The following is a 27351-nucleotide window of genomic DNA, read 5'->3' as shown; positions in this document are numbered from 1 at the left end:
CCACTTCTTGCAGAGATTTGCCAGTGTGTCAAAGTGAGAAAGGAAGCAGGGTTCACTTTCTGTCTGAACGAACAAGTGCAAAGTCATGAATTGTCTGTACGCATAGCAGATACTTAAACTAACAAATAGTAATAATATCAATAAGCCAATAAAATTGTCAAAAAGGATTTGTGTCCTAGACTAGACCAAGTCAACGACTGACTTATTTTACCTCCATTTATTTTACTTCCATACTTTAGTAATGCCAGGGATGAAACAAACATAGTTATCTAACATAACCAACGCACGTATTTTAATCAAAACCCCAATGTTTTTCTAAACCTAAACAAGTAATTCTGTTACTTAAATCTAACCAAGGAAACCTTAAAACTAAAAAGAAGATCGGGTTAGCTCTAACGAGAGGAAACAGTACACAGAAGTAATGTATGATATGATGTATGACTCTCTGCACGTAACTGACCAAGAGTTACTGTAGAAGAACTCTAGAAGAACACACCAAAGGCTGGCATCTAATAAGTTGGAAAACGTTTCACATTTTTGCCTGATAAATGAGTTTAATCAACTGATCGATTCATTGCATTGTTTGAGCACTATTTCAAATAGGAACTCATTTCTCATAAGATCAGCATGCTCAGTCCGACCAGCATTTAGTTCTGTTCCGCGGCAAAGATCAGTAATTACTCAGATCCCCTAATGTGTCTGTTCTTTAGGTGAAATGTCGGCACAATAAAAGCACTGACTGCAATCTACTGTTTGTGGATTTCTAACTACAACTGTGACAGAAGCCTGAGGCTCGCTGGGACTGAGAAGCTCTTCTCCTGTGATTTGTTTACGCCAGAATGCCGTTCCAAAGAATTAATGCAACAGCATCAAATTAATGTGTGTGTGTGTGTGTGTGTGTGTGTGTGTGTGTGTGTGTGTGTGTGTGTGTGTGTGTGTGTGTGTGTGTGTGTGTGTGTGTGTGTGTGTGCTTACTGGATACTTCCACAGGATATTACCTACCTTTTACATCTGCTGCATAATTGGCTGCCCGCAAACATAGCCAGAGACTGAACCCTTTTGGGAACAAAGCGGGTCTGGACCACTTAAATGTGCTTAAACGCACTGAAATGCCAGGCTAACACACATTCACATGCATGCATGAATATTCCAAAATATTATGCACAGTCTGATATCCACTTGAAAAGCCTTGTGAGTAAGCGAGGGGAGGGGGGGGGAAGAATCCTTCCACTGCACAATGACTCGAGTTAGTTCTGTTTCTGCTCGAAGGAAGTGTGGTTTGGATAGAGCTCCTATTATATGTTTAAACAGTATTTCCCTCATGTAGGCATCAAAACGACTGGCATCCTAAAACGCAAATCTCCTAGGGGAGCTAGTTTAAAGACCATCCAGTTGAGAAAGTAGCACAAAATAAATCTTTTTTCTGCGGCAAAGCAAAGCCACGCGTTTTCCTGCAGACTCCGTGTGTCTGTATCGTGATTCCTACAAATTGTACCATTCCAGAAGTCCAAGCATATGCCAGGAAATCGATACAGAGGAGCTGAGGACAAAGGGGCCTCTGTAGCAGAGCCCCTGTCTCACACAGGATGGAGGTCTACTGGTGGCACGCATCAATTAGCACCTCATCTATTTTCTATCAACGGAACACAGAGCTGCAGAGTAAATAGTGGCAGCTGCTCCGGCTACCAGAGACATGTCCAAGCAATGGATTCCACCCTTTTTATTTTTTTCTCCTCGGGCCCAAGTCGGATCACTGTAAAGGTGATCTAAGGCAAGAAGAAGACTGCAGTGGAATTCTGATTGTGCCTCTTCTTTTTGTCCTTCACTTTAGTAGTTAGGAAAGTTGGGCGATGGACTTTTATCCCATTATACTCCCTCCTGTTGCTTAAGCCTCGTCCTACCAACCTATTTAACAAACAAGGACCACCGATTGGGTTCCCCGGGGATCCCATGAGTAAACTACTATAAGACACGTATTTCTTCTCAAAACATTGCTACCAGCCACGGCAGCGTATTGCTTTAACCTTGTGAATCTGTCTCCGCACAGATTTGGTGTTGTGGCTGGTGTGATCAGATTTGCAAGATGCTCTCTAGTTAGTTATGTAATTAATGTCGTCTGAAGAAAAGAAAAAAGAAAAAACAGAGGATTATTATTTTAGCAAAGTTACAGTTCATTTGCATATTGTGTAAAAGGAAAACAGACAGAGCCCACAAGGAAATGTGTGTCTGCTGCATCTGAGGTTAAATTCCCCCCCGATACTGTGTGATAAATTAAGGACACACAGCAAATCATTTATCTGTCTATTCTTTTTTTTCTATCTATTAAAACTGAATCATATGGAGCTTTTGACTTGTGTCCAGCAGGTCAACAATACATAGGTATTTTAAATAATTATCTAAAATCACTTATTAAAACAGAAAGTCAAGTCACCACATACATTTGTGTTTAAAATTATTATTTAAAAACACTAATTAGAAAAGAAACCTACAAGAATGTTATGAAGTCGTGAGGAACAAACTGACCAAGGATATGAAATATTGGAATATAATAGAGCACCTGTCAGATATGACCAAAAAAAAGATCTGTACCTAATAGTATTCAGATTTTTATTTATTTTTTCAGTTGTTAACATGTCATATTTTTACTAACTGGAATTTTTTTTTTTCGGTTTCGGTATCAAAACATATGTTTTCAATCTAAAAAATGAGGTTTCCGATTACATCCCTGACAACGGTGATGAACAGTGATTGTCCTCATTATCATGCTGCCCTGTGGCAAAAAAAACCCAACTATACAAGAATCTTTGGACAACCAGAATTCTAAGCAACATTTTGGGGATGGAAAGCGTGTAAATAACACATGAAGAGATATTGATTTGAGAGACATGAGCGGCTTTGAAAAAATATTATCTGATTGTTGCAAAGCCATGTGATCAAGGTCCTGTCCATGTGGGAATGCTGAGTGCACTCTGCTAGTTCCCTCTCCTTTAATGACCCATTAAAACTGATGAATGGCCGGAACCATTACAACCACTTAGTTGCTCACAGAAATAGTATTCGTACTTTTCAGAGAGCCATCAGCAACAAATTGCCTAATTAATTTCCTTCAAGCTTTTGTGGCTCAACAAGCCATTGGTGATTGGCTTAGGTTAGTATACGGATATCTCCATTTCTATTGGTAATTAGAGTAAATGGACCACAATGCAATGCTGCCAAAAATATTTTGAATAGAGGAAAAGATGCTTACTTTTTTCTGTGCAGCGACTTTTTCTCTCTTTATTACATTTCTGTGTTTCTTTCATTAAATGCTGTGTTCTACACCGACATGTTCAACCCAGCTGAATGCTGCTATGATCATGCCATATATCTGGGAGAAGTAAAAAGGCATTCTGTGAGATAAACAAAGGCTTTTACTGTATGAAGTGTGAAGTAGGGAAGGGTGTTTAAAAGAAACAAAAAGGTAAATTACAACACTTTGTCACAGCAGAGTCCCTTAACAAGAGAATAATGGCATATTGTGCAACACTGCCAGTGTCTGCGGGTGTAATAAGAGGCAATCCTCTCGTGAAAACTCAGACTTCGGGGAAATTTAAGTGAAGGAACTGAATTGTTTTTAAGTAAAATACTCTGGCAATCATTCTTCCTCTAATTAAGCCTGTGGTGACTTACTGAGCAAACTATGTCTCCAAACAGATGAGGGAAGGGGCTGTTATCCACAATGTCCAAAATAATCTTCACAGTTCATGAATTTCATTAAGTAGTTCAAACTTTGAGTGCATTAGTAAATCTGTTATCCACTGAAATTATGAACATATTGTTGTCTAAAGTTCTAGGGACCTATTTGAACGATCTATAGAGCATTGTCTGAAGTGCATCGTTTAACTTTTGCTAGTTAGACAATCCAACTAACAATCTGGGCCCAAAGTAAGGTTAGTTTAGTCTCTTAATCAATCTTAGGTATGTTTTGGGCATGAATTAAACCAATTATGTGTTGAGTTTCATGTCCAATTTAAAAGCCCTTTAAAGCCAGGTGCGACTGCAGCTGACGCATTGCTCTTTAAATGTTGGATTTGGCATATAAGATAAATTAGAGGTTTCCTGCATTAAAAATTGTATTTTTCAAAGGCTAAAAATATGGACTGAAGCAGAATATTTCATTAGATCAAAACGTGTGAATATATTTAGGAACTTATTGTATTCATCTTTTTTTTCCCAATATATTTATTGAGTTATTTGAAATGTTACGAGCAATGTTAGTGTGACAGCGTGATCTCTATCTGCAACTGTGTAGAAAAACAGGCTTTAAACATAATGAATAGACAAGAAAAAAAAGATGTGCAGCATACAAATGTTGATTTATAATTAAAACGTCAATGTTCGAATTGAAGCTTCGAAGTGTCCAACTATTCAGTGCAGCCATAGAATGATCTAATAATGATGAGATCTTATTCTGTTTACTGATGAGGAGGGCATGACCCGCCTTCATAGCACTAAAGTGCTGGGATTGGCTAGGCGGCCATGCTCGCTGAGTTAGCAGTAATCCGATTTGTTCAGGTCCTATGACCAATGAGCTATCATGACCCCTGACCCCAACTACTCACGGTCAATGCCTAACTTTAACCAACTGTCGTTGCCTCAAGCAGCTACACATGGCGGGCCTCAGGGAGAAATGCAATGGGATCCATAATCATGCTCAGTTTACCATTTGTCGCTGTCCATTGATCTGTGGTGCTGAAACCAGAGGCTGCTTTACGCAAGGACTTGCAGCCTGGAACTGCCAGAGAGGTGGAGTGTAATGGACAATTTTATGATACTATTGATACCATTTATGGCTGGAATTTATTCTGCTTTATACATGAAATGTATTGACAACAATATGGTAGCCATTCCCACACTGGATTGAAACGGCATGCACATGCACAAGGGATTCACAGAAATTGACGCAATGCTCGCTCTGCACGAAATTCAAAAGACAATAGCCGTCAAATGGTATCATAATGACGTATAATCTGGAAAATCGGAATAATTTTTTTTGGAGAGGAATCATATTTGCGTGCAAGAATAAATAACATTTTACAAATAAGACATTACATTTTCCATCATCACAACTGAAATGGCAAACAAATAGGAAAAGGTAATAAATCATTACATTTTTCACCCCCAGTGATTGATAAACGTGTAATTTGGAACGCAACTTTGGAACGTGTTATTAAGATGCTCTTAGCGTTTCCACCAGTAACCACAGCTGTCGCTAAATCAACCAGAACGGAAATATTAATATTAATAAGGATTACAACAAGACAAGTACCTAAAATTACCTTAAATCAATCAAAAATGTAAAACAGCTAGCACCCACCCTCCAGATCCTCCTCAGGTGAACACTGTAAGCTCTGTCAGCACTGTTACACTTTTGTCATCACTGTGAGCGCTGTTAGCTGCAAGCCACCCGCTCAGCTACTGCAATGTTGCGAGCTGCGTGGAGGCAATAGATATGATCTGAATTTCATATTGAGCATCTTTAATTTGACCGCTGGAGTATATTTTCCACACCAAGAAAAAGAAAAGCAAAAACATTGCTGCATAGATCCTCTCTTAAAACCAGTATTTGAAAAACAGTTGTATAATGAGCTCACTGTTTTATTTAACAGAAAGGGCCATGCAATATAACCAAGGGCTATTTCCCTTACAGACACAAGTAACACCGTGCTGTTAATAATCTCTCTCTATCAGTTTCCTGAAGCTTGAGCTGTCTTTTTTTTTCCTGTGAAAGAGTGATTCTGGCTCACTAACAGCGTTCGAAATAATGGACAGTCTCATTCTGCAGTGGATCCATTTCCAACACGGCTATGCTAATTAATCCCCAAAGCAGCTGACAAACGCGGCGAGGAGGACTGCTTGCACATTTTGCAAGATTAGCGAAATGCAACACATTCAGGATGTTCTCTTTTCAAATTGTCACTGTCCCAACAGCCGCGCTCTCTGTTCACTTACCCACTCCAAAGTGTGACATTCAGATTGCTCCGCATTATTGGTTCTGCGAAATCTGGCTACACTTTGTGCTTTTAGGGCAGGTTTCTACAGTCAGACGCTTCGATTGGTTCCAGTGGGTTTGCCAGCTGGATGGCAAGAATTCTACAGCATTACAGCAAATGCACTTATTTTGGCAAACAAGCCATTGCTTAAAAATTCTCAGAGCTTGCATTAATGCTGCACTCAGCAAGAGTTACAACATCCCATTTGCAAAGATCAGATCTTCCTATTTACCTAGATTCTGTTGGTGACTGCTGATTTTACTTTAATGGAATATGTGTACTTTTTACATTAAAAAAAACAGACTCTATTCTATTTATATTAATAGTTCAGTGGGAAAATAATATAATGTTTAATCATTATCTCATGTCATCGTATTTTTGCTTTATCTTTTAATTACTGAGGACGGCTTTAGTTTTGATTATTTATTCTGATTAACCTTTCAATATTACTGTCAATTAAGTTCATTTTAGTTAAATGTCAGTATTTTAAAATCACCTGGAAATGTTCTTCTAGCTGCAGCGATGTAGAAGTGTGCTCCTGTGTGTATCAGTACACCATGACATCACTGCTGGGTGTGGTTACACTGACCACACCTACCAGTTATTCTGACCATGGATTGGGTACAGTTTCCATTTTATTTGCTGAGGTTTTGAGATGTCTTCTGCTGAGATTTGCCACTGCCGTACAATGGAAGGGAGTGGGATTTGAATTAAATTGTTTCTGCTGCTCCTTTGTCATCCTCCTCTTTGCCTGTCTTACACTATAAATACTTTTTTTCTGCACAGTCAGATAAAGTGAAAATTATTGATGAAAAGTCCTCCGTGGCTGTCTCCAGAAACTCTGATGTGTTCAGGCAAACAACCCACATCAGTGCAAACTTTTCTGCACAGAAATGTGAAACACTTTTATAGAATATATTACAGGTCACACTAACCGGGAGACACATTGGGAAACACAATAAAAAACACTTCCCGTGTGTGACTCAATGGAGAAAGTCACATTCTACCTACGTAATGACATAAACCTTTCAGAGTAACTCTTCGGTCACTTACTCTTTACCAGAGGGAATCAAAACAATGCCAGATGCCAAGGACAATTTGATGCTGCTTCTCGCCTGGGGTCCTTTGAAGATACAGTCAGTCAGCACTAAAGGTCATTTAGTGTATCTGAGCAGCTGGTAGAGAAATGTAGCTATTCAACAACACCTCTATATATATATAACACACATTATGCTACCAGTGCCCAATGCAAAAACACCAAATAGATTGTTAATTCTAAAAAGAATTACTCAGACAGAGAATTCTGAATCATAATTACCCTGATTGAGATGACTACCTTCGGTTCTGATGCTTGGCGTGGCGCCAGCACAGAAGCACGCAGCCTCGCCGATGCTGTCATCCTAAAAAAAACAAACACATAAAAACACGGAAGCTGTGGCTTTGGCCGCCGACCAGCCACGTGGCACCCCACGGCAAGGAGTGTGCTCTCAGACAGAGGATCAACCAGAGCGCTGGCGTCCCTGCCACATGACAGCTGGGCGGCCACAGGCTCCACAACTGGAAACACCCGGGCCATGTTTCACTGTAGCGCTGGCTTTTTAATGGCCTTTGTGTTCTTTGAAGTGCTTTATAATGATGAGGAGAGGGGGTAAGTGCATTCAGGCCACAGCTCGCTGGGGCCAATAGTATTGACAGGTTGCTTACTAAAAGTATAGCTGGTGTTCCCTTGGAGCGCCGCTCTGTTCCCATCCTGAGCAAACAACCTGTTTGTGTCCGCTCTTTTTTAAAATCTTTTATTTGTGCTACCCCTGGGCTCTCCAGCTAAGCCATCCCGCATCCTGTCACCAAGGTGAATAATGCCATATTGACCGTCTTGGATTGGAACAATATTTGTTGTGAAATGTGCAACAGCACACCGTCTCTTCCCTTCTATCACACGAGACAGGCAATCAGCAGTTGTTTTTATTACCGCGCATATGATGTCAGGAAATCAGTTTGATTTGTGTTGGTCTATCACCTGGTGTCATTTATTACACTGTGGTCGGGCCAGGAAGAATAGAATGCGTGGTATCTATTTATACTGGAGTTTTAAGACAGTATTGTATTGAAGATGTTGCCTTTTTCTTAACTTGATAGAAATGCTTAGGTGTATAGCTAGTGGTGTGTCATTTACCTTCATTGCTGCTGAAAACACGTCAGAATCCAGCACACCAAAAACATGTCAAAAACAATCAATATCAGCCTTGCTGTAAATACAGTTGCAGTTGGTGCTGAATCATAGTGAGATTCAGAATTTATGACCGTAGACGACCTAAGTTGAAGGGTCTTTGTTTTTAGTCGAAACATCTCATTTAGATCCTGCTCGTCACTCACCTGCCGCGGCTCTCACTTTCAATTTCTGTATCGGAATCCCTTTATTTTACGCTGTGCCGTTCGTGCACTTTAAATGACATTCCGAAATGCCTCCCTGTTGACTTTTGGCATCGTTTCCGCTCTATTATCCATTCGTGTGAGGTCTTTATCACCTTTCCTTGCTCGTTTCGGTCTCCTTCTGTTTTAGTGTCCCCTCTGGACTCTCGTTTTTTTTACCTGCACTTTGTGTAATCCATTTTCTTTTTGTGCGTTTCTATTCTATTTATACTGTATCTAAAGTAAATTTGCTGTAATAGCGATGGAGGGAGGTAGTGGGAGAGAGGTAGTGCAGGCTAATGTTAGAATATGGGCCAGATGCGGGCAGAACTCCTGGGGGATGAAGGGTTACGGGCCTCACTGTTGAAATAAATAAATACCAAAATGGAAAGAGATGAGGGTGAGGGCCTGCAGGTAGTCTGACATTATGATATCAAATCTGCCTCTTGGCATAATTCCTAACATCTCCTGTCTTTTCACATAATATGTCTGCCATCCTTAACCAGAATCCAACCAAGTTCCTTTCTCCCGCTCACAATTTCCATAGCTCAGGTATTAGGTATTGGATATTTTTTCATGATAAAGTAGCATTAATGATGAAATCCAGAATAACCACCAAATTGCTTTTGGACACATTGAGAAATATGTCAAAATAAATGTTGTTTTTTCAAACAGAGACTTCTATAAAAGAAATAAAAGAAGTAATTTGGTTAACTAACTTTTAAAGGTAATGGGATTAAATTGTATGTGAAGTTAAATAAATTACTGCTTTTTTGCCAGAAATGTATATAATTATTGTTACGTATACGCAGCTAACAAGTTGTGTGAATAAACCAGCAGGGCACTAAATGAAAAATCCTACCATGGTGAAGTAATGACCCGCCCAACCCTGCCTCTGTTTGGCTTGTGCTAGTTGGCATTGTTGTTTGGGTGGGTTAGGCATAAACCCTTGGTTAGGGTAAGAATAAAAGGGTAAGCCAATCAGAGGCAGAGTAGGGTGGGTCATGACTTATATAGCCACCACAAAGCCATCGCTGGTGTAGCTTTCTAACTAATGTTAAATTTAATGAAATATTGGATAAAATTATAGAATTATATACAGTACCAGTCAAAAGTTTGGACACACCTTCTCATTCAATGTTTTTTTTTTCTTTTTTTTTTTTTTCTACATTGTAGATTCATATTGAAGACAACCAAACTATGAAGGAACACATATGGAATTATGTGGTAAACAAACAAATGCTCAACAAACCAGAATATGTTTTATATTTTAGATTCTTCAAAGTAGTTGAATGAGAAGGTGTGTCCAAACTTTTGACTGGTACTTATATGTGGTCTAGCAAAAAAAAAAGCCTTTTTTAGAAAAGGTGAACTTGTTTGAATATTCAGTTTATTAGCCACCAGGGAGAAACAGAACTCCAGAACACCTCGTTAGCTAACAGTGACAGAACCTGCATAAAGCCACTAAATTGTAATTCTGAGGGGAGAAAATATCTTCCTTAAAGTACACTACGGTGTTAATGAACGTACTGCTTAAAAAAAGGGCACCCGGCTCCTTTTACCGACCGTGCTCTTAAATAATCTAAAAATAGGCTTCTGAGGAAACGATCTTCCTCTGGGTTTGTGACAATGCCAGAGGAAGGGAAGCCCACGCTAACCTGAGAACACCGTTGTGCTGGCGTCTCTTGCCGGATTGTGTCCTCCAGAGACCTGCCTTTTGCTTTCCTCTTCTCATTTCTCAATGGGAAGGATGTGCGCCATTATGTGCTCTTGACATTGCTGAGAGCTGAGCATCTTTAAATATAGCTGCAAGAGTGACAGGCACTTTAGACTTTTAGCACCTCAAAGGTGTTTTCAGACAGGAGCTTGTTTCCTCTATTATGTGCTGTGCTGCAAGACAGACTATGGATTGACTTACATTAAGGCAACAAATAACCTTATAAGTTATTAATGCAATGTGTAATTGCTGTGGGTCAAGACTGTAAAGAGCAGCATGGACACTGTGCTCTTAAGACGCCCCATGTGGCATTTTAATGTGAATGAATTGATGAATATGTGCGAGAGAAGCTGTAACAATATACCAAGTTCTAAATCGCAGTGATCTCAGTTAATTTGATGAAATAAACCGACCTTTTAAAATGCCAGTAATATCTAGCTTCCTCTATTAGCGAAATATTATACCATCTGTATTTTAACGAGCTCTAACGCTGACCGGTGTAGGGTTGTAGATGTAACTTAATGGCCCAAGTAATACCAAGCAACTGCACGTCAATTAATATTTCGTACCCTCATGGCTGAGTTTAACAGCTCTGGATTGGTGGTTACGTGTTTGGCCAACGCAGCAGGACATCACGTTGCGTTTTTCACAAAAGTTTCTTCTGTTTAAATTTTCTTTACTCAATTCCCCCTGCTTCTCTTTCCTCTACTTTCCAATGGAGGGTGGCTTTTTTGCCATAACAACTCAGACAAAACAGTTTGACTGCAGCCTAAAGCCCTTTACAAACAGTGGGCGAGACAAAATGCGATTCATGCAATTCATACGAGCAAAGCAGATTTGCTGTAGCACTTTTTCAAGAAAAGGTTCAAATACATTTGTGCAGCCGGAGGAACAACTACCAGGATCCAGAGCAGCGTGAGAGTCGGTCCGAGTTTAATTGTTGTTTATGGTAAGCTAATGAAAGCTAGTTTTCTTTAAGCAAATTTAAGAGAATTAGAGTTCCCTCCGGTAAACAGTTTCAGTGTGCTGTAAATGACTAGGGCTTTTATTGTGAAAGGTTGAAAGGAGTAGGACTGATAAAGTTTCTTATCCCAATTTGGATCCTCCCTGTTACTGTACAATATAAGTAAAGGTTTTTAATATTCAGAATATTTAATATTTATTATATATTTTATAGTCAGTTCTGATCAATGGGATTTTGGTTAAGATAAGATAAGATAATCCTTTATTAGTCCCGCAGCGGTTTGCAAAAGGTTGATGCCACTCAAAAAAAAAAAATGTCCAACAATGCATTAAAGTATATAAACGTGCAAATGAAGAACGCTTAAAAAAAAATAGAGTGAGTAAGGCCTCAAGTCTATGTAATGTCCCCGTAAGTGACCTAAGTGTGTGTGTGTGTGTGTGTGTGTGTGTGTGTGTGTGTGTGTGTGTGTGTGTGTGTGTGTGTGTTTGTTTGTCCAGTAGGTTGACACCAATACAGTAAATTGATTTTGTGATTAATGGTTCCAATACTACAGGCTTTCATTAAGAATCAGCCTCTTATTGTTGTCCACTGCAATTGATATGATGCCGTTTGATTAATCACATATTTATTTTAAAAATGGATCAATACATTGCTGGCTGTCTGTTACATAACCATGAATATGCTCTTATTGTTATTGTTATTATTATGGCATCAGGTGTGTCAGTTGTTATGATTACTGTTGTGTTTATTATTATAATCTTGACTATGCATATATTCATGACTGTGACTTTAGTGTAGGATAATGCAGTGCTCCTGTTTTATAGTTGTCTCCACGCTTCCAATTACTGTCTTTGTCCTGCACCTCGAGGAAACTCACGCATCTCTCATTCCAGGCAATGTCCTCCTTCACATTCACATATTCATTATTGATATCAAATACATGCAGAAAATAAGAGCTGCTGGCAGCTTTGAGCCGATTTTGGCTCCACCGTCGCAAAAACCCATGTGGGTCGAGCCCTTGTGTGTATTTATGTTCGAGAGAAGGAGCAAGAGAGTGCACGCAGGAGGCGGCGCAACATATACCTGAGCGAAAAATAGGCTCGGTGAGTGTCGGAGAATAATTCTGCTCTTGTGAATTTCCCACGCACAACTGTTACATTTTAATCATGCACTGGAGACGGGCGGGAGGGGGGGACCTTGAGTTTATTGAAACTGACGCCTACAGAAATCTGCATCTGCAATGCTAATCACACTCCAGCAAAGGGGCCCCACAGACTAGCCTTGTCTTCCCTGTCAAAACTAAAAATTCGTCCCTGATAACAGCCGAGCGCTCCGTGGCTCGCTGCACGGCTAATGTGTTGCGGGGCTACATCTGGAGAGAGAGACCTCGCCGCCCTGTTACTTTGGCCAAATCTGTATTCATAGCAAGAGCTGGGAGATTAAAAGTCTCGGCATCACTGTCTGCTACGCTGGTTCTATGGTCTCATTTTGATCCCGCCATGATGCATGTTGAGAATACTGTGTGTATGCTATTTATTCGGACTCATCTGTGAAGCCCTTCATCTTATCACCTCCTATATTATCGTTAAGTTAAAACTCAATTCATTCACAATCGTTCCAAGATTTGTAGAATCTCAATTTTTGAATGAAGAGTGGTGTATAAGCGTTTTAGCCATTTTATCAGACCACCATAGCATCACAATACTGAGATGCGCCCGGTTTTAGAGGCTATTTTGAGAATACTCTCTTAAAGTCCCCGAAAAAGCTGTTCCAGTCAAGAAGCGGTTCCATCCCTGCAATTTGAAGCACTTATTTACGTCTTTGTGATTCAGCATTCGGATGTCTTTCCTTGTCTTCACCTGTTGCTGCCACCTCTTCCTTTGCTTAAAGAGTAACTGCACACATTAACATGTAAACTAAAGGATAGGACTGTACTGTGATAAAACACATCAATGCTGGTGTTGACATTTAGGTTTCTTAAGAAATGTATAAAGATTTGCATTTCATGGTTGAAAATGGCTAAAAACGCCATTTACTCTTTCAAAAAAAAAAGGCCAATTCTGAGTCGACCGTTTGGGACTGATCTACGTCATGAAATAAAAGAATAATAAAGCCCTTTGGTCTAACCCCTTCCTCGTTTTTTTTCTTTTCACGTGACTACTGTGTAGCATTAAAATCACAGCACAACACAAGCCTGTTCTCTCCTTTCTGTGGACTGGAAATGAATCTATCAGCACATTACGACATCTGCTGAATCCGTGTTAATGATCGCTCATCTGGCCATAGCGATGTTCTTTCGTTCGTGTGACAAGAGTGTTTAGGTGAAGCATTGAAATGTTAGATTTTTCTCAGCTGGTTAGTTAGCTAGCTAACGTTAGCTTGCTAATTCCACCATGCTTTCATGCTAACGTCACGCTGGTTAGGGGACTATAGACGGTGGGGGACCAGACTCCTGCTCTGGAGACTGGAGGCACTAAGCTCTGCGCTGGAGGAATTTCCCGCTATCCTGGTGAAGTAGTCTCCAGCGGCGCTGGCGAGTGAGGCGGAGGGACCACATGATGCAGTTCTTGTCTCTAATTGTTGTCTGATATTTGTCGATGCTGCCTCAAGGCTTTCTTCATATGGAAAGGATGTGGTTTTGTCTCTCAGCCAGAAACCCATGAGCTACATAAAAGCCCTCCATGCTGCATCTTACACTGAGCTCTATGCATCTTGGATAAGATTACTAGAATTTCATCTTGTCAGGGAAAATCCTTAGTAGACGTCGTATTTCTATTTTTTGAATTTCATTACTGGGGCCAGATAGTACTTGACAGCCTTATAAAAGGGATCAAGACTCTTTGGTCTTGATCCCTTTTTTTGTTTGTTGCAAAGAGCATCTTTTTCGATGAAAGTGAAGCTCTTTGTCTACTTCTTCTCTACCGCTATGCTCTTGGCATTCTACTGTCTAGACTGCTATGAAGAAGGAATGTTGAAACACTTAATTATTAATATTATCTCCACAACTTCACTAACATTAAAAGAGATGAAGGAGATCTACCTTGACTCATAAACACATAAGAACCTGGTGGATGCTTTGCTGCTTTGGTGACCCTGAGTCCTAGTTACCACTATTGACACAGGAACCTACAGGCAAGAATTTTAATTAATTATATACTCCCAATGAATGTTACTGAATGTGAATACAATACACTAAAAAAAAAGCACAAAAAAATTGCCTTGGCCACAAAAAAATCGCTTTTCTCGTTTGTCTGTCGAGACTAAACTGGTGTTTTTGCATGTGTCCGTACTAACATTCAGATATTGTTTACATTATTATAATCCATTTTCCAGAAAAGGGGTGTATTGCAGACAACTTAATGTGTTTAATTATGATCCAAGCAGCCACCTGTTTTCAAGTTATCTAAGAACACTATAAAACCAAACCTTATCATAAAATAGTAATAGGGTTAAGCAATAAAATAAGTTCGGAAAATACTCACAATAAAATCCTCCACAACACAGAAGTGCCTTAAACTTGCATTCTCTCTACTGGCAGGGGCTGACTACTCTGGTTGCTTGTATGGAATTTTTGACCCTACTTCTTACTTGATTTAAGCTATATAAGGCGTCTCTACATCACTCAGCCGCAGTCAAAATACAGTTACTTCCGTTCACTGGTTGCAAAAAAACAAGATGGCGATGGCCAAAATGCCGAACTCTAGGCTTCAAAAGAGCTGCCCACAAACCAATGGGTGATGACAGGACGACTTTGTGCACTTATTATATACAGTCTATGCTGATACATTTATGAATCTTCGAATTTGTTATCCATTACCTACCGAAACACTAGACGAACAGCCAATCGTTGTACTCGTAGCAAATGTGTCTGTAGATCAGTGGATAAATAGTGTTGAGCGTCGCAATCACCGCTAAATGACTTGTAACCCACTATGTAGAATCTGATCTGTTCTGTCCAATAACATTTGGAAAGTCTAGAATTATTTGATTCTTGTTCCGGTTAGCATAGGACTGTTAAGCAATTTAAACACAATTATAATAAGACTAAGAATAAGAATATGCATGACATACTGTACATTTGGTCCATGCTGATTTAAAGTATAACATGTTGACATGCTGGTGGGAAGCTCCAACTTCTGCCATATGAGAGGTGGCTGCTGAACATCAATTTATTCGTTAATTATGGTGTAGAAAAATGAAACTCAAAAGATAATTATTGAAGCAATTAAAGTTGTGTGTGTGTGTGAATTGGCTAACTCCTTGCATTAATAATTGCGCTGTTCGGCAGCCAGCTGTTCTTTTATTTTGGTTAAAAAAGCTGATTGCAGAACAATGACTTAAATATGTGCAGTAACAGCAGACGGGGGGTGTAAGAGTGTAAATAATTAGGAAATAGACACAGCTGTAATTGGTCTAAACACGAGTAATTTTACTCTCTAATTTTGTTCATTCATGCCAGTCTTACTTTAGCAAGCACAATAAAACAGGCACCGGGTGATTGACAGCTGATCATGTCCTTAATAATCACTAAATCCTAGGGGACTACTGCTTTCTTGTTCTTTGAAATATGTCAGCACACCTTGCGTTTCATCAAATGACCTGCGTTCACACCATATGAGGAAGACAGGTATAAATTGGTACCATATGTATCACATTTCAAATGTTCTTCTAATTCTATTCACTAAGGAATAATATGCTCAACTTGTGTGGAATTAGTGGACACATCCACCATATAGATATTCAGCATTTTAGAAAAATCTGGATCTTCAGGTGACACTTGTTGCTGCAGCACGTAGCATTTGTCCTTTTATGTACAGTAAAAAGTGAAAATTTAGGATATATTTTACATCAGCGATTCATAAGCTTTCGTGTTCTAAATTCTGACATTTGGTTTAAGTCGATTTCCATGGATATTTGGACTTCACAGAAACGTTGGGCTCTTTCTAATTTGCTGTGGGTGGGTCGTATGGATGAGGCCAGAAGTAAGCTGCACTGTGTCTGTTGAGTTAAAGCCAATACAGCCACAGATTCATGGAGGTCTTGACAATTGCAATTAAGGTAATCAGTAGGAGTAAACGCTGAGCAGATGAAGCCCAAGCGCTGGCCGCTCCTTCCTCACATTACTCGGCGCCATCTGAAGGAGAGTAAAAGTGCCAAGAAAGCAGCCAGCTGGTTGGTGCGCGGCCACATGGGTGGGACGTTATAAATCATTAGTTTGCTCATGGAGAGGAGTGATAAATGCCGGCGTTTGAATTTGGCCGACGACGCCGTCCAGGTCAAGGTATCGGTTACGCTCACGGAAGACACATCAAGTCAACAGAAAATGATCGTGGACTAGAGCGAGTTCAAACACTTTCATGAACTCGATGATGGGCGTGAAACCCTCCTACACGTCACACACACACACACACACACACACAGCCATGCCATGACAGTTACTTCCATATGAACAGAGGAGGTGGCGTGAGGAGGAGAAAGGGAGCCCGTGTGGAGAGAAACAAACAACCGGAGGGGGAGACAATCCCACCTTCCCCCTCTCTCCACCTCCATTATCTCCTTTCCCATCCCCCTCTCACCCTTAACGAGGGATAGTTTTCTCCTCGCCTCTCATCTCTCTCCTCCCCTCCTCTCCTCGCCGTCTCCAGGGACCAAACACACCCCTGACAGGTTGCCATGGAAACGCCTCACACGCTCACTCTTTTTCTCTCTCTCTCTCTCTCTCTCTCCCCCTCTGTCTGTTGCAGCGGTAACGCCTGTATCCTCTCTCTCTCTCTCTCTCTCCTCCATTAGCATCCCTCTTGCTCGGAGACAGCAGGGGCGGCGGTTGTCGAAAATCCTGACGTATCCGCCGCCCTGAATCCATTTGTCACAGGAAAAAAAACTTACTTTGATATTCTGAATTTCACGGGGGGGGCACACTATGTGAGTTATATGACACAGCTCACCAAACTGTTGTTCCCCTCACTTCTTTTTCGGCTTACAAAGGCATTTTGCTGGCAATTTTCCCCCCTGAACTTTCCCTCTCATTACGAAGACAGGAACGAGCATATTTTTATTTGCACGCAATTACCGCACGGCCCTGCCACGTCCCTGCCACGGCCCTGCCACGGCCCTGCCACGGCCCTGCCACGGCCCTGCCACGGCCCTGCCACGGCCCTGCCATCCTCAATTAATGCCCGCCGACGTCAGACAAGAGACAGGAGCCGAGTCCCTGGGCAGGAGCACATAACTCATTTATAATTCAGTCCTGTTTCTCGTACTTAAGGTCAGGATAGAAGTGTGTAAAGTGAGGGTTCTTTTCTTTGCGAGCCCTCATCCGCATGAAAGAATATATCTACACTATACCCCCCCCCCCACAGGCTTTTAGAGATCCTGGTCCACTCAGGGGGTACAAAAGAAGAAGAAGAAGAAGAAGAAAAAGGAGTGTGTTCCTCCGCTGCAGGGCCACTTTGACTCACAGCAGAGCGCCAGTCAACCAACTTCATACAGTGCATGTGTCATCCCCCCCCCCCCCCCCCCCATTCCTGCACAGATGCAATCTCTTTGCAGCATCTTCAGTTAAAAAAAAAAAGAAAAAAAGAAATCCACAGGCGTCACCAAACCATTCACCCAAGACTTTTTTTTTTTTTTTTTTTTAATACATCACTTAATTGATTCCCTTTTCATCCCACAATGCTGTGGGGTGGGGGGTGGAGGACTGTCGTCATCCACCCCAAAACTCACACAGTGAATGCAGCACACTCTCTTCCCTCAACACCTCCATCACTCCCCAAACTGAGGCAGAGCTTTCTTCTTTTTTTTTCTTTAACTCTCCATTCTCATTCATCACAGACGCCACGGGGTCCTCACCGGTTTATCCTCACCCCCCAAACATTCTCACACCTCGCGGATTGGGGACTACGCCTATTAGTCTGCTGATGAAACCAAGTGTCAATATCATCCCCCCCGGTTGTGAGTTAGTTAATACTGAGTCGTGCCGTGCCAGGAGAGAGAGAGAGAGAGGGGGGGGTTCATTCATCCTCGCAGCATCCCATAACGGAGCTCCAAACTGGGGGTGAGAAAACAATGCGAGAGTGTGATGACGGGTCTTACCTTTCACCTGCTGCTCGTCCACACGCCACACAAATCCACCTCCACCTTCTACATCACCGAGGCGCGCACCACACGCACTTGCCGCGACAGACTGTGTGAAGGCAATCCTCTCACTGAGCTGCTCTCCTTCCACTCTGCTCTGCCAGGAAAAACTACCTGGATGAAAGAAAAAAAAAAGAAGAAAGAAAGAAAGAAAAAAAAATCCCTTTTTCTTTTTTTTTTTTTAATTTAATTTTGTATCTTTTTTTAAATTAAATCTTTTTTTTTTTATTTGTTTTTTGGTCTCCGGTAACAGGGCAGCTCATCCTTCCTGGCGGCGGCAGCTCCAGGTTTAACGAGGCTCCGGCACAGAGCTGGGTGACGGCGGGTTAGAGAGAGGCAGAGAGAGGCAGAGAGAGAGTGGAGAGAGAGAGAGAGAGAGAGAGAGAGAGAGAGGTGCGTCAAGACAGCTGCTGCAGGCACGGCCAAGCTGAAGTGCGCTCTGCCTTCACAATAAAAGCATGAAATAGTAAAACAAACAAAAAACTGATACAGATGAAAACGTTGAATAAGTAAGTTTCACTGCTTATCCATGTGGTAATGCTAATCCTGGTTGCATGTCAGGCTGCACTCCTGATATATGGAGGTAATCATTGAATTAATTGAAGGGATGAATTAAGTTGTTAAATACATTGAGGAAGCAAAGGATTGTTTTATATAAGTGCACAAATAGGCCGTCATGGAATGGGTATCATACGTAGTGTATCATTTTAAAAACATGCTCGAATCATTCCCATTCAGGACATAAAAGTATTATAATAGAAACCTTTCATGATCAAAAGACACCCCCAATAAGACAGATAAGTTCCCATGTTGGAAAATTGCCCCATTATATAAGCAACAAGTGCTTATGGAGCAGCTTATAACTAATCCGGTACCAATGGTTTTTATGGAAAAATCTTAAAAGCCAAATAAATAAGGAAAGTGCTGCTCAACAGCGACATTTTAAAGTGGCGATACGATAGTGACGAATTCTCAGGGACCGACCCAAATGCAGACACAATGATAAACAAAGATCGGTTTAACAATTCACTAATAGTAAATCGCTGTGGAGCAGAGAGACCAGAGATGAACATATGAAGGTCAGTAGGGCATAGAGAGGGTCAGACCGCAGAGTTTAAGGCGCCGGCTAACTGCTTGGAAAAGATGGAGACTATTGGGGAGTAATGGCTGGCAACTGGTGAACACTAGGGGGAGGTCGGGGAAGAGGAAAAAAGAAAAGGAAAAAACTTGCAAGCTGAAGAAAATAAAGTTTATCAGGTGGGACCCAACAGTAGAGGGCTTCAATGGTTCCTAGTTACCATCTTGGGTCCGGTCCACACTATATTTTGTCTAATCTTCTTTACCTCTTTATACTGATGTTTGTCTTGTGTTACGTTGTCAATATTTCTAATTCCTGAGAGGATCCCAGCATTTCGCTATCAGCTCAGATCACATGGTGCGTTTATTAATTTATTTATTTTTGTTGATATTTTGCTGCTTTGCTCAATGTTGTATTACTTTTGAACATTTTTGACTATCTAATTGTTTTTTTCATCGTTTTTCTGCCATTTCTATCTTGTAAGTTATTTTGTAACCTTTGTTTTGAAAAGTGTAATATAAAGAAAATTATGTTATTATTATTTCGTTTTTTATTTTTCTGGTCGTGTTAAAGATCTTTCATCTGATTTATTTGTCTGTTTTAGTTCTATTATCCATTTGTACTGTGTCAAGATATTATTGTCTATTTTACCATTTATTTATCTAACCATCCATCCATTTAATCATTCATCCATTTTGAAATAAGTCATTGTTGGTCATCAATTTAGGACAAATCTACAAGCAACTGGCCCTATAATGTCCATACACCATGCATTGGGAACTGAGCTTCTTGTGTCAACACCAAATTCAGAATAATGAAAAGCACATGAAGACAACGAAGAAGACATGACAATAATGGTGAACCATATCTCTTCCGTGTGTGGAGTCAGATCAAAATGTCACATTAGCATCAACTAAAGGGCTTTTCAATCAATTCTCCAATCAATTTCTGTTGAAACAAATGAATCATAACATCAGAGGTAGACACCGCTGACTTCGAGATAAGCTTATCTTGATTTTTTAACAGGTGGCTCAAATGGCTCACAGCTATATAGATAGCAGTGTCCACGGAAAAGTGTTTTATTGTGAAAGTTTTTACAGGAAGCCCAGTTTCATATTTTGGCTGGCTTTCCACAGGCATGGTTGGAATCCAGTCTTCCAAGTTAATCAGTCTTCCATCACCAGCTCACAGCAGCTCACAGCATGACGCAAAGAAGATAGGAGCCTATGGGATCTATCTTGTTTCCAGTTCCCTTTTTTTTATTTCTTGTTTTTTACTCACTCTGCTCTGTGCGACTTTTTATTTTGAGATCAACTTTTATCAATTCTTATCCTGCTTACAAAAAAACCACACACCACGCTTCCCCTTATCTTTCCCGTACTTCTGTGAAATACCCTCATACAGTCAGTGACTCACAGGGGACCCCCGACTCACATGTGGCATAATGAAGATATGAGATGTGTGTGAAAGTGTTTTCTCACGCTTCTATCCTTATGAGGACCGAATGTCCTCACAAAGACAGCAGACTGAGAAAAAATCTTCCAAAGTGAGAACAGGAAGCTTTTACCCAGGTAGGGGATTAAGATCGTGTGTGTCTGGAGACCTTAGCTTACCTTGGCATGTAACATGTAAGATATCAGGTTTGTTTAAGCCAAAAGCTTACAGCAACCAAAGAGATACAGCGTGTTGATTAGGGAGCTTTAGAGGTGATGGAAGGCATACTTTACACTACAACATTTGGTGGTGGGAGAAACTGGAGCACCCGGAGGAAAACCCCGCAAAACAGGCAGAATATCCACACAGAAGAGGCCCTGCCCAGACCTGGATTCGAACCTAGAACCTTCTTGGTGTGGGGCGACAGTGATCACCACAGCACCCGAAATTACTCCACTGTATCTTTACATTGCAAATAGATGTTTGACGCTATATCAACGCTCTGAATCCCGTGTATTGCACCTTTAACAGCACAGTATGATCAAGGACTCACTTGAGGTATTTGTCAATGGATGGGCGGTCCTCACAAGTACAAAAATACAAACGTGTGTGTGTGTGTGTGTCGCTGTGGGGAGGATGGCAGGAATATTGATTCCACTGTCTTCATTAGCATGTACCTCTGGGGCTAATGTCTCTATGGGGTTCTGGCTAGTCAACCTAGCACTCTTCTGTCCCTGTGGTGAAAGACTGGCTTACCACTCCCCCCCGCGCCGCCTGACACTTTCGGACTGAGAGCAAGACCAAAATAGCAGCAGTAGACAGAACCAGAGACCAAACAGGAACACAGTTCTGGCATCTATGGCAACCATGCTGAGGAAGAAATAAAGCCTCACCTAAAATGTCTGAAGCAGTTTTTTTTTTTAAATCGCTCCGTAATTAATTACACTCCCATTACTCACAATGTTAACATCAAATATTTTCTCTCCTTGTTTGATGCATTGTTCTCTTCTCAGCTTTCCTGCTGTACAGCAACTTTAATTACATTTCCTTGTGTGAGGCTCTATTGAGAACATTTTATTTGATGGATTGAACATCACTGAACCACCTCAATTTTAAAAAAAAGGACAAATTAAACAATCAATTATTAAAAGGAATTTATCCCTCCATTAGCTTATTGTTCTTTTACAAAACAATTGCACGTCTTAATTAAGGGTCGTCAAATCGGCAATTGCTTTGACATTTGTAGCAAACATTCTGTTCTCCCATCTCTGCATACCTAAATATACATTTCTTATTTTCTGTGTAATTTATGTATGTGACAGTATATCTGTGTTTTGATTTATGATGCTGGTATCTCCATGTACTGGTGTGTCTGGGAGCCTTTAGTATGTTCATTAAATCTCTGTTTAACTGGCATGCCTTAAATATGCCTACTGTATATGGATGAGCTGAAGGTCTGCGGTTCACTTCTCTTGCTGTACTTATCTACTTTTGTTCATATTTTTAACCCTTGATAGTTGACACTTTCATCAAGTATCCCAACAACTACCTCCTGAGCATCAGCTGCCCCCAATATCAAATCAAAACATTAAAGTGATTAGCTTCCGGTGACATTAATTATAACATTATATATAGACATCTCAATACTTTCAGATAATGTGTTAATGTAATAAATCCCTAATACAATTTGCGACAAATAGCAGAGGAAATAAATGCTCTAAACGTTTACCCTGTCTCGATGTTTTTTTCCAAGTAACTTGCTAACTTAAATGATGTGTGATATGTAAACATGTAAGCCAGTCTTTGTACATCATCCATATTTAAACATATTACTTATATATTCATTTTTTTCTCCTTAATTTTACGAATTATTGAGAATTTCCCATTCTAAAAAAGACAATAAAATAGAACGGTAAGTAAAGATTTACCATTAATTGTCTACTCTGTTCCTTAGTAAATTAAATTTACCAGGTGGAAATCATCCCCTAATCAAAGCTACAATGAAAAAACCAGCAGTATCCTGAGAACTGTGGAGATAGATACAGTAGTGGAACAAATATAAGAGAATAAATAATCTAATAGAATACTAAATATTCATCTCATGTCAGAACAATCGCAGGCTCCAGCCAAAATGGAATATTCTCTTGACTGATGGCAAATAATGAAGAAGGAAGGGCTATAAATATAGGCATCTTGCATTTTGACATTTCATATTGATAAACAGAGTATATTATTTCACTGTATTAACATCCGGAGAGATTAAAACATAGGGTACATGACATTTGAATCTTCTTGTTTCTAATCTTACTCTAAAGGTCAGATTAGGAGACTGTCAATTTAATTTGAGACTGACAGGCCCTTTCATAAAAGAGGAGTAGATCTGCATGACGGTAATTATGCCTCATGAAGTAAAAGTCACTTTTGCAATCATCTAATTTGTCCTGTATTTAATACCTGTGATAATTAATGTCTGTTTGCTTAGCCCACTCTTTCTGTCAGACTCGTTATAGGGAGATGGGCTTGGGAGACAAAAACAACGCATGAAGCCAACAAATGTTAGAATGCAAAAAGAAACAAAAACCTAAGATGCAATGTTAGATATGAGATATAGACAATAGTGTGAGTGTTTGAACATCTTGTGTAGGCTCAAAGCAAAGGAACCATTAAACCTAATTTAGAAGATCTAAGGGGCAAAGTGACAGGCTGCAGGTTGGTCCCTCCTCTCAACACGACTCGCTTCCGTTGTCCCAGAACCTGGTGGCGGTGGAGCCTCGGGATCACAAGCACCTGGCTTACATTGTAAATGTCGCCTTGCTCTCACGCAGAGGTTGTGCAGAAAGGCAGAAACAACAGAGACAGACGGCACGCCATTTGGTCTCACCTCCAAGGCCTTGAAAGAAAACAACTGTGCCATCTTGACTCCATCACTCTCATGGGTCCTCTGTGACTGAGTGAACCCTGGGACGACGCCGGGTGCACAACGTCGGTGTCGTAACGGTGTGCTCGGTGCATGGATATCCCCTATGAGGCAATGTTTGAGCACTCCAGTGTCGTGGACGGATCTCGGGAGAAAAGAAGTTTGAAACATTACATAACACTTCCACCTTTCACATAGTGGCATTTCCCTTGTTGTTGCCTAACCGGTCCCCTAGTTGATCTCGTGAACCACGGTGGTGTTGCGCAAGGTCTCGGATGTTAGGTTGTGTGACAGCTCCCCTTTAAACAAACAGCAGCTACTCCAGCTGATGTGCTCTGCCTCGGTTGTTGCTGCTGTCCTGGGGTTGAGTCAGGTTGTTTATCGCCACTCGGAGCAGCCAGAAATCTGCTTAAAGGTCACACCCCACAGTAAATACACGACACGGAGATGTTCCGTTTGCTCTGGCTTACGTCTCGGCAAAAAGTCAAATGTTATTTGACATTTAGTAATTGCTAAATCCCGTAGACTCATACTGAGTTACTGAGTTTTCACGGGTCTGCAGTGGACTTCATTGTCAGGGTCTTTTTGAAGCAATAGTGTGATATTTTGGGAAATAGCCTTTCTTGGTTTCTTGCACAGAACTTGACAAGGAGATTGATAACACTCTTGAATGAAGACAAGGGAAATAGTTAGCCAAGCTCAGTCCACAGGCAAAAAAAAAGAATATTCCAACAGTATGTGTAAAGCTCACTTATTACAACGTCTTTTTTTTAAAACCATGTTTGTTCAATCAATTAAAAAGTACCAAAATGACAAGTAATGGTTTTTCATGGGGATACATTGCTGGCACTATTTCTCGAGTCTTGTCGTCACCGTGTGGTTGCCAGGCAACCAGCGGAGAATCCTGATCCTGATAAAACAGGATTTTTTACCTTTGAAAGGAGCCAGTAGAGCTGTTCCCCCCCTGTTATATGCTAAGCTAATTTAACCTTCTAACCACCACTCATATGTATGTGTTTGTGTGTGTATGTTCATGAACCTGCTACATAGAGAGGACCAAAATGTTTGAAGGCTAAGACTTGGCTTTTAAGGTTCAGGGTAGACAGGGTAGGCATTTAGTTGTGATGGTTAAGGTTAGGGTAAGGGGCTAGGGCATTAATTATGTCATTGAGGGTCCTCTCAAAGATAGAATAACAGGGATGTGTATATGACTGTGCGTGTGTTAATGCGTGTGTGTGTGTGTGTGTGTGTGTGTGTGTAACTAGACTTTAAACATAGATTAACCCAGAAACTTCTCTCACCTCTACAAAACAAGAGAACAAACAATAAACCGCATACTGTATGTTTTATTAATGGGAGAATTTGCAATGACCCTAAAGCTTAAATTATTCCTGTTTAACTCACCATGGTGTGGCTTTTTTTTCACCAAGTGCACAGTTTTAAGACTTAGCCTATAGGGAAGGAGATGCAGGATTTGGGGAAATGGAGGATAAAGTGTCTGGTGGGCATTAGAGGCAGGAGTATTAACCACAGGAATACTGGACATCCATTCCTTTTTACTGTGTTGTGGGAGGCAAATTGGTCAGGAGAGAGCAGCAGAACCCGATGACCGCCTTTCATAATGAGGGGCTTGGTTTTCAAAACATGTAATGAAGTAATTTTGCCACCTGGTAAATGAGAACACAGAGGCAGTGATCAGATGATGAGGATTCAGACCATGGAGCTATAAACAGGTCATTATTGGAATGGCATGGGAGACAGACTGAGCTTAACGTTAATAAAATATTCAGCAGATTGTGAAGAATTCATGATAACTAGCTAATTTAAAGCTTTCAAAAGCCTTGTCTGCTCAGTGAAAATGTGTTTACAGAACAACAAGACGCTAAAATGAACATAAAACATAAAATTACCTTCATTTAGCCTTCTTTCCTTATTGCAACACCGTACAACCGTGTTTATAATTACTTTAAATGTTCATTATCCTGAGTTAGGCTCAAAATATTGTATCATGTCATCTGCACTCACGAAACTCAAGCACATTTTCCGTGTGCCTCAGAGGAGCAATTAAACGACAAGCAAAGCCAATTTACCGTGAACATTAAATTCGCACAACCCAATCCTTTTATACTATCTTGCACAAATGCACATGTTTGGAGAATTACTGGGAGATAACAACCATGACAAAGTGACAAGTGGCTCCGAGGTGGGCGTCGAATAGTTGGAGGCTGCATCAGTCGCTGAACGCAAGCCAAGTGCACAAAGGCAGCGAAAGACTGCAGAGTACTCCAGGCACTGAAAACAAGCAGCACAACAACAAAAAAAATAAATGTGATTGTCGTCTGAAACATCTAGCTGTAACTTAATGACAAACGCTGGGATTTCTAAACAATCAAAAGAAGTTTGGTTTTAAAGATAGTCACGGTATCTCCTCAGGCTCAATTAAAGACAAGTATGTATAGAAAAGTGTTGTGGATGTTTTATGTAGAATTTCTTAAGTATTGTGTTAAGGTTGCCCCCTTATCACACATGACTCATTGACACACCAGTACTGGAAAGAAACCACGATTTAAAGGACAGCCATGCTTTTTCCACAACAGCAGCAATACTATCCCTGAAGTCCTTTCAGGGCAGTAGTGGCTTCAAGGACATATTATCTACAAGACTGTGGCAGACAGCATAATATGCTTTCAAGCATAAAGTTCAACTGTAGTGCTTTAAAGGAGCCCATTGCTTCTCCATTTTCTAAAAACTTGCTTGTTTTGTGTTTTCTGTAAGTGTCTTAAATTGCATCTCAGAGGACTTCTTTTATTGCTTTAAGACAACTAGATTATTGGCTGTGTCCCAACATACCTTTTTCACAACGGGAATTACGGCTTGTCATAGCAGGAAAAGCACAGGAGTAATTCATACCATTTAGGTGAGCTGGTTACAGGTTGTAGCATTGTGCATGCTGGCTCAGTATCACTCTCACAGGGACATTCCATCGTTAACAAGATTAGTTTCACCTGTGTTTGTTTCCTACAAAGACTAGTCAAAGTCTGCAGTGAAAAAGTCTAGTCTTTGATTCATACTAACTGTCTAAACTACACACCGTTTGTCAATTGTCTTAGTAGGCCTATCACGTTCTTAATGTTTTGTCAGTTTTGTACTGACAAGAAATAATGGATCCGCCGACAGATGTCAATCAAACTGCAACTGTCAATTAAACTTCACAATGAGAAGGCAGATTTAATAAGTACCTTTTCTTTCCTAGATATTTTCTATTTTATGTTTATTTTCCACATTTTAAAAAAGGAAAGGCCAGACAGAAAAAAAGTACATAGATGTAAAATGCATGTGCAGGAAACCCACTTCTGGAATATTTAAAGACTGCACTATGTTGAAAACAAAACTAAATCAAATACATTCATTCATTTGAAAAATAATTTCTAGATATGGATATTGACATGGATAATCTCATGTAATTGATCATATTTCTATAAAGGCTGCTAGAGATAACGGCAAAAGACAAAACCAAACAAAGATTTTTGATTCAAAAACCTTTCGACATCAAAGCACTGTTAAATCTCATTTTTCATTTTTTTTGTCAGTAAGTACAAATTTGTATTCCATAATTGGACTCAACGGTATCAAACAAGTAAAATTTAAATACATTGGTAGGTAAAG

General features: G+C 40.4%; 1 protein-coding gene across 1 annotated transcript in view; it reads right to left on the bottom strand.

Annotated features, from left to right (window-relative positions):
• The window catches only part of lingo2b (leucine rich repeat and Ig domain containing 2b), a 43306-nt gene extending 16676 nt beyond the window's left edge, over positions 1–26630 (bottom strand). Inside the window, 1 exon segment of the mRNA XM_054614005.1 lies at positions 26536–26630. The gene's annotated coding sequence lies outside the window, so the exon portion shown is untranslated.
• Between the last annotated feature and the right edge of the window lie 721 nt (positions 26631–27351).

Source organism: Anoplopoma fimbria, chromosome 15 (genome assembly GCF_027596085.1).
Source record: "Anoplopoma fimbria isolate UVic2021 breed Golden Eagle Sablefish chromosome 15, Afim_UVic_2022, whole genome shotgun sequence".
Lineage (NCBI taxonomy): Eukaryota > Metazoa > Chordata > Actinopteri > Perciformes > Anoplopomatidae > Anoplopoma > Anoplopoma fimbria.
This window is presented reverse-complemented; position numbering and strand designations above follow the sequence as displayed.